An 11,893-nucleotide genomic window follows, 5' to 3' on the forward strand; every position below is an offset into this window, starting at 1 on the left:
AGTTCTTCATATGTTCTGCATATGAGTTCTTTATCAGAGATATGGTTTGTAAATGTTTTCTCCATGCTGTTGGTTATCTTTTCACTTTCTTGATGGTATCCTTTGCAGCACAAGGTTTTAATTTTGATAAAGTCCAATTAATCTTTTTTTTCCTTTTGTTGCTCATGCTTTTGGTGTCATTCTTAGAAACCATTGTCAAAAAAATTATCCCTGTTTTCTTATAAGAGTTTTATCAATTTAGTTCATATATTTTTATACATTTGCATTATTTTGACCAATTTTTGTTTGTTGAACCCCTCTTGTATTTCTAGAATAAATCCCACGTGGTCATGGTATATAATCTTTTTTATATGCTGCTACATTGTTTGCTTGTATTTTACTGAGAATTTTTTTCATTTACATTCATAAAGGATATTAGTTTGCAGTTTTCTTTTTTGTATGCCTTTGTTTGACTTTGATATCAGGCTAATACTGGCCTCACAGAATGAATTGGGCATTTCAGGCCCATAAATTATTCAAGCTGGTTTATTTAAGTGTTTGAATATTTAGGCACCTAAATGGTGTTTAATACTTCAATCACATCTTTTTATATCCTCAAATTGGTTACTGTTATCAATATATTTACTCACGCTAAGTTTTATTTGTGTTTTTGTTTATCCTTGCTTCTTCTTTCTTACCACCATTCCATCCTGGGTTATAATATATACCATATACAGGAGATATGTATATGCTACAAAGGCTATATAGGACACAGATTTTTATATAGATATATAGTCAGTCTGTAAAAAGTTTGTTAATAGTAAACTCTTTTGGTCTCTGTAAAAAAAAAAATCTTATTTTTATCTTTTCTCTTCAATAAATGATTTAGCTAGAGAATTTCTAGGTACACTCTTATGTTCTCTCAGTAATTTGAAGATACTCTCTGAAACAGTCTTTAGACTGTCCTAATGCTGCCACTAACACATCTCCTGGCAGTGTCCCTGTCATTCCTCTGAAGGGAATCTGTCTTTTCTCTCTCACTGTCTTTAAGATCTTCTTTATGGTGTGTGGCAGTTTCACAGTGATGCATGCAGTTCTGAATTTATTCATCTTACTGAAACCAGCGCTTTCTGAAACTGAGGATTTATATTTTTCACAAAAACTGGAATTCTGTAGACATTCTCTCTTTGAATATATCCTCTCCACCAGCTGCCTGTTCTCCGCCCCGTGGAACTCCTCTTAGATGCGGGACAGAGCTTCTCATTCTATTCATATCTCTTACACTCTCGGTATCAGTAAGTTTTTGTTGTATAAATAACAAATCACCCCCAAATATATGAGTTTAAAATAATAATCATGTATTTAGCTCATGATTCTGTGCGTCACCAGTTTGGGCCAGACTCATTTGGGTGGTTCTTCTGGTCTTGGCCGAGCTCACTCATGCATACGCGGTCTCCTTGGCTGGTCTGGGATGGCTTCAGTTAGGATGGCACTTCTTTGCTTTACATTGCCCCTCGTCCTCCAGCAGACTATCCTGGGCTTATTCACAAAGGTTTTCAAGAGAGTGAATGGAAGTGCCCAAGGCTTCTTGGGGCCAAAGCTCAAAACCAACATCACTTTGCCACATTTTATTGGTCAAATAAAGTTGCAAAGGAAGCCTAGATTAAAGGGGTGGAGGAAAAGACTCTACTTGTTGATGATGGGAGATGCAGTGGCAAGATCACGCGGAGGAAAATGGAATTTTATAAAAGAAAGTGATAAAGAAGGCTGGGCACTGAAGAACTGATGCTTTTGAACTGTGGTGTTGGAGAAGACTCTTGAGAGTCCCTTGGACTGCAAGGAGAGCAAACCAGTCAATCCTAACAGAGATCAGTCCTGAATATTCACTGTAACGACTGAAGCTCCAAAACTCTGGCCACCTGATGTGAAGAGTCAACTCACTGGAAAAGATCCTGATGCTGGGAAAGACTGAGGGCAGGAGGAGAAGGTGGTGACAGAGGATGAGATGGTTGGATGGCATTATTGACTCAACGGACATGAGTTTGAGCAAACTCTGGGAAATATTGAAAGACAGGGAAGCCTGATGTGCTGCAGTCCACGGAGTTGCAAAGAGTCAGACACAACTGAGCAACTAAACAAGAAGTAAGTGATATTATACTTCTGTGTTTGTATAATTTTTGCTCATGTTTTTTACTCCTTTATCATTTTAAACATGTTTATTTTGTATTTTCCTGGAGAGGTCCAGTGGTTAAGACTCCATGCTTCCGCTACAGGAGGCACCAGTTTGATCTCTGGTCAGGGAACTAAGATCCCAGATGCCACATGGCATGGTCAAACAAACAAACAAACAAAAAATATAAAGTGTCTATCAGATTGGTTTTGGGTGTTTAATCTGCTGTTTTTGTATCTCCAGACTTTTTACTGGGCTTGAGTTTTCTTCTGCGCACTATCCACTCATCTTCACCAGGACTTTATCTGATGAGTCCTGCAGACCCCATTTGAGGACCTGCTCTTTTAGAGCACGTTTGTTTCTGTTAAGCACCCCACAGATGTTACTAAGCAGGGGACCAATGTTTATGTTACTCTCTTAGTTCTAGGCTAACAGGCAGAGTCACTCCGAATCTAAAACTTGTGAGAGCACTGGCTTATGCTGACACACTCTCAGGAGGCTGATTTATGTATTTATTTATTTATTTTAAAATATTTATTTGGTTGTTCTGGGCTTTAGTTGTGGCATATGGGAGCTAGTTCCCTGACCAGGAATCAAACCCAGGCCCCCTGCATTGGGAGCTCAGAGTCTTAGCCACCGGACCACCAGGGAAGTCCCCAGGAGGCTGATTTAAAAATATTCTACCAGCCACGATGACACAGGCCAACTTCCTCTTGTCCTCTTCTGCCTAAAGGTCTTGTTTTCTCCTTTTCTTTTTGGCCTAGCACGTTATTTCACTGAGGGCATAGCCCCAGGCAGGCCCAGCTTTAGTTGAGGTCTCTGTTTCAAACCCCACTTTGGGGAGCTCCACGGCATCACCTTCTCTGAATGTCAACCTGCCCCCATTCTGCCTGTGCCCGCAGGGCTCCCTTATTCCTCCATTAGGGTAGCTCTGGTCAATTTACCTTTGTTACCCTCTTCATTTCTAGCTCTTGGAGATTTCCTTTTGGTTCTTAATTTCTTGGACTTAAAAGGATACTGTTGGTGGGTTTTTTTTTTGTTTGTTTTTTTGCTGTTTTTATTTCCTAGATGTTTAAGGCAGGCTAGTTTTCAGGTTATATAATCTGCTATACTGCTCAAATCACAAGTCCAAATATAAGCACAAATTAATTTTTTTTAAAGAATTGGAATCAAAATTTCCTGGCTCTCAAAACACTGACACAGAAGGGCGAACCCAGGATTCTTGCCACCTGCTCCCACAGTTCTGGCCGTCGCATGCTCATGCTCCGGGACTTGGGATAAGGAACCGGGCTGCTCTGAGCCTTCGGTTTCTCTTCTGTATGGATGACCATCCCTAACGCCCAGGACCTGGGCACATGCATCAAAAGCCCTAGCCCTGTGCTGCTTCAAGTGGGAGCCTCTCCAAATGGCAGTCCTTGGTGAAATCTAGAATGTTCCCCATCTGCCCAGCCAGGTGAATGGGAGGGCTGGCTGGAGACAGCTTTCCTTCCAGTCATTGTTCTCAGTTTCCCTCCAGACCTCAGTAGAGTGAAGTCTGCCCAACCAGAACCGGGAACCCAGGGGCCCTGTCTCCTTTGTACCCATTTCTGGGAGGATAGTCGGTGCTGGCCACACCTGACCAAGGTGATTTCCGACTAGCTCTGGGCAGGGACCCCTGGAGAAGCACCCCACCCCCTGCCCACCGTCCCTCTCCTCCAAACAGCCTACTTTGTTTCGGACTGGGGTGTGGACAGACAGAATCCTCTCGCTCCAGACCCCAGGGCCGGGATGGGGGGACACCCTAGCGGAGGCGGCGATCCCCGGAGAGGCCCCTGCTCGGGAAGAAAGGCATTTCTGTGTCTCGCCCTGAATCCGCCTCGGGTTTCGCACTTCCCTTCCCCGGGACAATCCCGACCTTCACCGTGAAGGAACTTCACACACACACACACACACACACACGCACACACACACACGCACACACGCACACACGCACACGCACATGTATTTTTGGAAGAAGGGGAAGAATTCCAAGAGAACCTCTGCTCGGGTAAAAATGAAGTGAAGATTATATTAAGAATGAAAGGCGAGCGGAGCCGCTGGGGCGCAGACAGAGGGCCCTTTCATCGGCCCGGCCGCGCGCCGCGGGCAGCTGCCAACACAAACGCGGGCGGAACAGAACCTGCGGGGCCGCCGGTCGCTGCCAGGCCGCGTCCCCGCCGCCCCGGGCTGGCGCCGCTCCCCGTTTCCGCTCTGCTGACGCGCCCAAATCGCCCGACGGCGGCGGGGATCCCGGGGCCGCGCGCCGGGAGAGTGCCGGAGGAGGCCGGGCCGGGCTGGCGGCGCGCTTGCTGGCCGGAGCCTCACCTGCGCTCCCGGAGCCCCCAGGTGGGGCGCGGGGATTGCCGTCCGAGCGCTCCGGTCCACACCACGGCCCGCCGCCCCTCGCTGGGGCCGCCCCTCTGGCTCCCGGGCTGCGCGTCTTCATCCCAGCCCCCAGCGCATCCTGGGTGCTCAGAGGACTCCAGGCAGCCGCCTCCGTGAAGCCCGCCTGGACCATCCCTGCGCCAGACTCCCATGGCTGGTACATGGTGCTTCCTTGAGGCCCATGTTGGGCCCGAGCAGGCTCTGCGCTCCTCCTGCAGCCCCTCACCCAGTGTGAGCCTCTCCCATCCCATCTCTTGCTGGCGGGGAGAGAGGGTCCATGCCTGCTACCGGCCCCAGACGCTGCTGCTGTGTGTTTCCCATACAGATCTCTCCCTGGAGTACAGCCTAATGGTTTGCGAGTCCAGGACCGTTACTCCCGTGAATGCTGGGAAAGCTGCTCACCCTGACCTCGGGCACAGCTGCGTCAGCCCTCCCTACTTCTCAGGACTCCTGTGAGCTTGAAGACAGAGGCTCTGTGGAGAGGCAAGAACAGCTTGGGAACTGTGGGGTGCCCGGGCCGTCCTCTATGAGACAGGCCCCCCTGGCCACTGCCCAGGTCTGCCCTCCTCATCCCTCCCCGCCCTTCACAGGAGGATTAATCAACTCTATTCAGAAGCCCCGAGACTCCCTGCAGGGGGAGAGGTTATGTTGGCCCACAGCCTGGCCCCTGGGAACCTTCCCTCCCAAACCCACCCCATCACTTGGCTCCCACCCCAACTGGAGGAGGGCAGGCTCCTGTTGGCCAATCAGAGAACACCACCCACCTGCCTGATTGGTTCTGGGATGGGCAGGGACCCACCTGACAAGTCAAAGCTTTGCTGTGAAGCCAGCAAGGAGGCTCTGGGGCTTGGTGCCCAAGAGGAGTGAGGCTGAGGTGGCCACGGGCTCCCCAATGCCAAGAGGGAAGTGGAGGTGAGAGATGCAGCAGGTAGGGGGGCAAGAGAGAAAGAGGAAAACCCAGAGAGACACAGGCATCCTCCTGGGTCCCGAGGGCCCAGCTCTGCTGCAGACAGAGCCACCCATGACAACAGCCAGTCTGTTCCCTTCTGGTTTCTGTCTGCTGGAATTGAGCATTCCCACCTAATGTCCTCACCGCATCTCAACAGTAAAGTCTGAGCCCTTGCACTTGGTCCTTGTGACCTTCACCTGCTTCCCTTTCTGGCCTTGGGCTGCCTTAGGCCTGTCCGGCCTCCGTACCGTTTGTGAAGGATTTGCACACGCGTGATCGGGGGTGATCCTCACCATACCCCAGGTGTCGGGTGAGGAAGCCGAGGCTTTGGTGCTGAGTGCCACATCCACAGTCACAGGAGCATAATAAGGATGAATGACAGCCTCGCTGCGTCTGAGCACAGCCAGCCTCCCAGCCACACCGGCCAGCCTCCGTCTGCCCTCCTGCGCCCTCCCTCCCGCCTCGCCCAGGACTGACTTGCTCCTGAACCCCACACTCGGGCGTGGTCTTCCCTCCTCCCCTGCTGACCTCCATCCTTCAGAGCCCAGTGTGCACCCGCCTCCCTTCCCCCTCCTCTGAGCCTGCAGCCTGCATCCTCCATGTGGCATTCATGCTTCCGATGCTGTGGGCTAGGTGGCAGCATTCCCACTCTGCTCCCCCATGCGTGGAGTCAGGGCTGAAGGCAGGAGTCTGCTCTATGCGGCTCCAGATGTGCCTTTAGAATACTGAGGGGGCAGAAACCATAGGATGTGATGACGGGTGAGATTTGGGAAGTGAGGGCAAGAGGGGAGAGTGAAACACGGTGACCCCGAGGTTTGTTTCTGAATTGGACGTGATCACTAACTCAACTCAGAAACATGAGAGGAGGCCGGGCTGCCCAGAAGAGACGGGGGAGGGGAAGTCTCAAGGCCCCTGCGTCCAGAGAGGGCAGGGCTGGAGGAAGAGGTTTAGGAGCTCCGAGGTGAAGGTAGAGGCTGAGCCCTTGGGGGGTCGGTGCGTTCACCTGAGAGGAACGCATTCTTGCGGAAGAGATGGTGGTCAAGGACAGAACCCCAATATCTATGGGGCTGGCGGGGGAAAGGGAAGAGGAGGGAGGAGAGAAGAGTCAGTGAGGAGGGCAGAACAGGAGAGGGCATTGTGAAAGCTACGTGAGAAGGTGCTTTAATAAAGGATTGCTCCAAAGTGGCACGTGATCTCAGAGGTCCATGGGAAGAAGACTTCTTTCCAGAAGGAAGGTGCTCTCCTGGGCAGTCAGCTCCGGGTCACTGAGGACCTGGATCAGAGTGTGTCCACAGGGTGGTGGTATGGACATCTGACAGCAGTAGGCCAGGGGGCAAGTGATGGAGGGGACGCTGAGAAAGCAAGTGCAGACCACTCAGTCGAAATCCAGGCGGGTGCAGGCTTAACAGAGAGGAGGAAGATATACTAAAAACCATGAGATGTCACTGAGAGACATTAGAGACCTAAATAAACAGAATGACATCCATGTTCATGGATTAGTAGACTACCTGTTATGCAATTAGCAGTATTTCTCAAATGAATCTACAGATTCAATGCAATCCCTACTGAAATCCTACTCAAAAGCTGCTTTTTTTTTTCTTTTTAGCTTTTTTTCACAAGCTGACCCAAAAATTCACATGGAAAAATGCAAGGAATCCAGAATAGCTAAAACAAAACGGAAAAAGACTAAGGTTGGAGGAGTCACAATTCCTAATTCTAAAACTTAGTACAAGGCTACAGTCATCAAGCCTGTTGGGTAGCGGCACAAGGACAGACATACACAGAGGTCACGGAAACAGAAGCGACAGTCTAGCAGTAAACCCATACATTTATGACCAGCTGTTTTTTGACAAGGATACCAAGACCATTCAGTAGGTCTGGTCTTGAATATTCTCTACATGCAATACAAATGGTGCTCGGAAACTGGATATCCACGTGTAAAAGAATGAAGCTGTTCCCTTACTTCATGTCACATACAAATACCAACTCAAACTGAATCAACCTAAATTTAAGAGCTAAAGCTATGAAACTCTTAAAAGAAAACATAGAGGTAAATCTTCATAACCTTGGATTTGGCAGTGGTTTCTTTTATATGACACCAGTAGCATAAGCAACAAAAGAAAAGACAGGCAAATAAGACTTCATTAAAATCGTGCCTCAAAGAACACCATCAAGAAAGTGAAAAGACAATCTATAGAACAGGAGGGAAATTTTGTAAACCATAAATCTGATATGGGACTACTTCCAGAGTATATAAAGAACTCATTTCAATTCAACAGTGAAAAGACAAATGATCCAATTTAAAAAATGGTCAAAAGATCTAAACAGACATTTCTCCAAAGAAGATACACGGATGAAAAGCGCATGAAAGGATGCTTGACTTCAATTGTCCTTGGGGAAATACAAATCAAAACCACTATGAGATACTTGTTCACACCCACTAGAATAGTTATAACACCACGATTATGACCACCCGAAAGTAACAGGTGTTGGCAAGGACAAGAAGAAATCAGAGCCCTCATACATGGCTGGTAGAATGTAAAATGGTGCAGTTGCTGTGGAAAACAGTATGACTATTCCTCAAGAAATGACATGTGGAATTACCATATGATCCAGCAACTCCACTCCCAGATGTATAACCAAAAGAACTGGAACACACAAAAATATACACAAATGTTCATAGTAGCATTATCCATTTTAACCAGGAACTGGAAACAAATGCCTATCAACTAATCAGTGGATAAACAAAAAGGTGGTGTATATATACAATTGAACATTATTTAGCCATAAGAAGGAATAAAGTACTGAAACATGCTACAACATAGATGAACCTTGAAACTATTATGCTGAAGTGAAAAAAGCCAGTCAAAAGGCCACATATTATATGATTCCATTTATATGAAACATCCAGGAGAGGTAATGTCATAGTGGTGGAAAGGAGGTTGATGGCTGTCAGGGTCTCAGAGGAGAGAGTGGGTTGTGACGGCCGATGGGTATGGCATTTCTTTCTGGGGTGATCAAAATACTCTTGAATTAGACCAAGTGATGGTTGTACAACTTGTGAACATGCTTTTTAAAAAAACCCACTTAATTATATAAAAGAGAGATTCATGGTATGTGAATTATGTCTCATTTGTTTAAAGGAGGAAGAATTATATGAAGATATTCTCGTAAAAGTTAACTCTCCTGGAAGAATAATGAGGAAACTGCCAACAGTAAAGGGATCAGGAGTGGGAAGAGGGCAAGGATGGGAGGGACCGTATTTGTACATCAAATGTCATAGGAATGCATTACATTTTTCAAGAATTAAATAAATAGAATAAAATAAAAGGGGTCTGGCTATGGCTAAGGGGAGGAGGCAGGACTGAAGAAGTCTTTTATTAGGAAGGAGAGGCTGGGCCATGTCTGGAGGCAGAAAGAGAGAAGCCTGTGTTTCACAGGACAGAGGATGGTTGATGAAGCACTGGGGCCAGATCAATGGCACAGAGAGGGGCAAGGGGTGGGCACTTCCCCCACCCCCAGCTCCTGCCCTGAAGACCCTGGGGAGGAGGTGAGGTGGGCAAAGATACAGAAGTAGGGGTGAGGGGAAAGGGGGGCCTTATTTCATGCCCAATGATGTTTATTGGCTCCATGGAGGAAGAGACCAGGTGACTGGGCCTGGAGAGAGGAGAAGGGGGTGCATGGACGGGAAGAGGGGGCCTGAGAATCGAGCGCAAGGTTAGGAAGGGCCCCCTCATGGAATCCCAAAAGGAACCAGTGACGCAGGAAAGGGCTGCTGAGTAATTCTGAGGTTGGAACTGCACCTCGGTGATTTTCACAGCCACTCCACGGAGCCTGAGTAAGGCTCTTTGTGTGCCGGGGACACTGTGCTATTGATGGCGGGCAGCTATCGGCTGTGGCCAGGCAGGGGTCAGCCCACCTGGGAGTCTGCCTTATACTCCAAGCATGGCCGAGCAGGGTGGGGCAAGTGGGCCTGGCTGGGGTTTGGGAGAAGCTGGGGGGCGGGGAGTGCCAGCCCTAGCAGAGGGGCACAGGGTCGAGGGTGCTCTGGGGTGACCCTTGGGCTGGGGAGTCACTCCATCTCTGGGGTGGGGAAAACTGAACCGGGTCAGGCCAGGAGAAGAGGGGCTGACAGTGTCATGGCCTTTAGTTCTCCCTGTCAACCACACATTTTCCAACAACTATTCACAACCGAGTGGGAAACCCTCACTGCATTTCCAGCCAACTAGCTGCTGTCTGCTGTCGGCGCCTAGGGCTCTGCTGACACTGAAGATGCCATCGTTACTGGCTTTTGCAGCCACCTCGGAGGAACGCAGCCCTGTTGTGAAGGTGTCTGTGTGCCCTCGGCCCTCCTCTGGGTGGGTAACCATCTCTAAATCCAGCCTGCAGACCTGCCAGGGTTCCCAAGGCCCCGCGCCCCTCACCTGTGCTTGCCCTGCCCTCTTTAGCAGTCACCGCCCCCCCATGGCTCATGCTGAGTCCAGTCTTTTTGTCTGACCTGGGTTTATTTATTTTTTTTCCCATCAAGGGTCCTTGAGCCAGATTCTTCAATACAGCCAGCCCAGGCAGACCTGTCGTGCATTAACTTTCTGACTTGTCCCTAAGGATTTCATGAGGTATGTGAACACAGGTCCTAAGTGAGCTCCATTCATTTCTTTGACAAATTGAGGATCTTGTTTCTCTGTGCTGGGGAATGGAGGACCACAGTCAGGTGACCTCCCTTCCCTGCCCTGGAAATTCAGAACCTTGGGGAAGTCAGGTCAGGCCAGCTGGTTACTGTGGGGTGTTGGGAACCAAGGGTTTGGGCATCTTGGAGGCAGCCATGTCCATCTAGGTGGTCAGGGAAGGCTGCCTGGAGGAGGTAGCCTTTTTTTTCCTCTCTTGCTCCAGGTTTATGCATGTATTTATGACTGTCTTGTGGTTCTTGTATAAAGAAATTAAAGTGATTTTCTAAAATATGAGAAGTAATTTAATACCAAGAAAAGAGGAAGGTTTGTGATTTTTATTTACCAGATCGGGGGCAGAGAAGTTTACTCTTACGCTGAATGACCCATTTCCCGTGATTGTTGGGCAGATCGACCATTTGCCGGGCGCACGCGCCCCGCCTCTTTGTGAGCTTTGGCGGCTTCCACTCAGGATGCTGTCTTCAGCTTTGGAAGAGGAGCTGAAATGCGATCTGATCTGACAGCCACACACAGGGGGCCACAAGGTGTGGGTCGCTGTGAACACTTAGGAACCGCAGGTGGCTCAGCCTGGCCGGAAGGCAGGGTGTCTGGCAGGGAGTGGCTGGAGGCAGGCCAGGCCTCCAGTGCTAAATTAGGGAGTTTGAACTTTATCTCAAAGGCTCCTGGGAGCTACTGAAGCATTTAAGCTGGAGCAGGACAGGGCGAGCAGGAGGAGGAGGGCTGGAGACTAGGACTGGGGGCCAGGCGGAAGGGTGTCCAGTGAGCAAGGTGAGAAGCTGTGACCTCTGACCCAGGCAGGGTAGAGACACGGAGCATCAGGGGCTGATACAAGGGACACTCAGGAGGCACACCCCTCAGCCATGGGATAAGGCTGAGCGGGAGGTGGATGGGCAGCAGCCCTGAGGGTCTGGCTCAGGCCCGGGGTAGGGGGAGCAGTCTGAGGAACACGACTTTCACATCCTTGTGCCAAGGATCTTGGGAGTCACACAGTCCCTCCAGCACAAGCCCCGGCAGCAGGAGTAGGAGTCAGGCAAGCCTCTTCCAGGTGACAATGACTCTGGCGCATCTCCACCCAATTGTCCATCTCACAGCTCTCCTCCAGAGGTTCTCAGAAACCAGCTCAGGTCCCACCTTGGGAACTTGGATTCTGGCTGCACAGGCATCCCGTGAGCACCCATCACAGTCACCGCACAGACACCGCGTCACCAGGAGGATAAGTGTGGGGCTCTTTTTGGGGTCTGTGACCCTTTGTCTGGAATCCGCCTTTTCCAAACTGGCCATGTCTGGAGCCTGTCTCCTGGTACAGTTCTTGTTTCCTGACATTTCTCAAAGAGCAGCCGTGGAGCCCCCCAACTCCCACCCAAGTCGATTCCCCTTTTAGTTGGTGAATTTTCTGGGTCTGACTGTTCTCCCTAGAAGGGTGTTCCTCCCTCTTCTGATCATCAGTGAGGGTGAGCCGCTGGGAGGGGGCTGGTAAAGGGGGCCGAAGGGGATGTGGAGATCTGACTCAGGCCCTCCCCCTCAGGCAGCCGCACTTTTAGTCGCGGGGTTGTGAAGAAAACCACATTTGTAAGACAGAAAAAACATTTTTGGCTTAGTACACTATATCATATTGCATTATTATCTATCTGCTGGCATTTCTGTCTCTTTCTAGAATGTTTTCCTCCTAGGCCACAAACACAAGTGTATGGGTACACACACACACAC

The sequence above is a fragment of the Dama dama genome, chromosome 10 (assembly GCF_033118175.1).
Source record: "Dama dama isolate Ldn47 chromosome 10, ASM3311817v1, whole genome shotgun sequence".
Classification (NCBI taxonomy): Eukaryota; Metazoa; Chordata; class Mammalia; order Artiodactyla; family Cervidae; genus Dama; species Dama dama.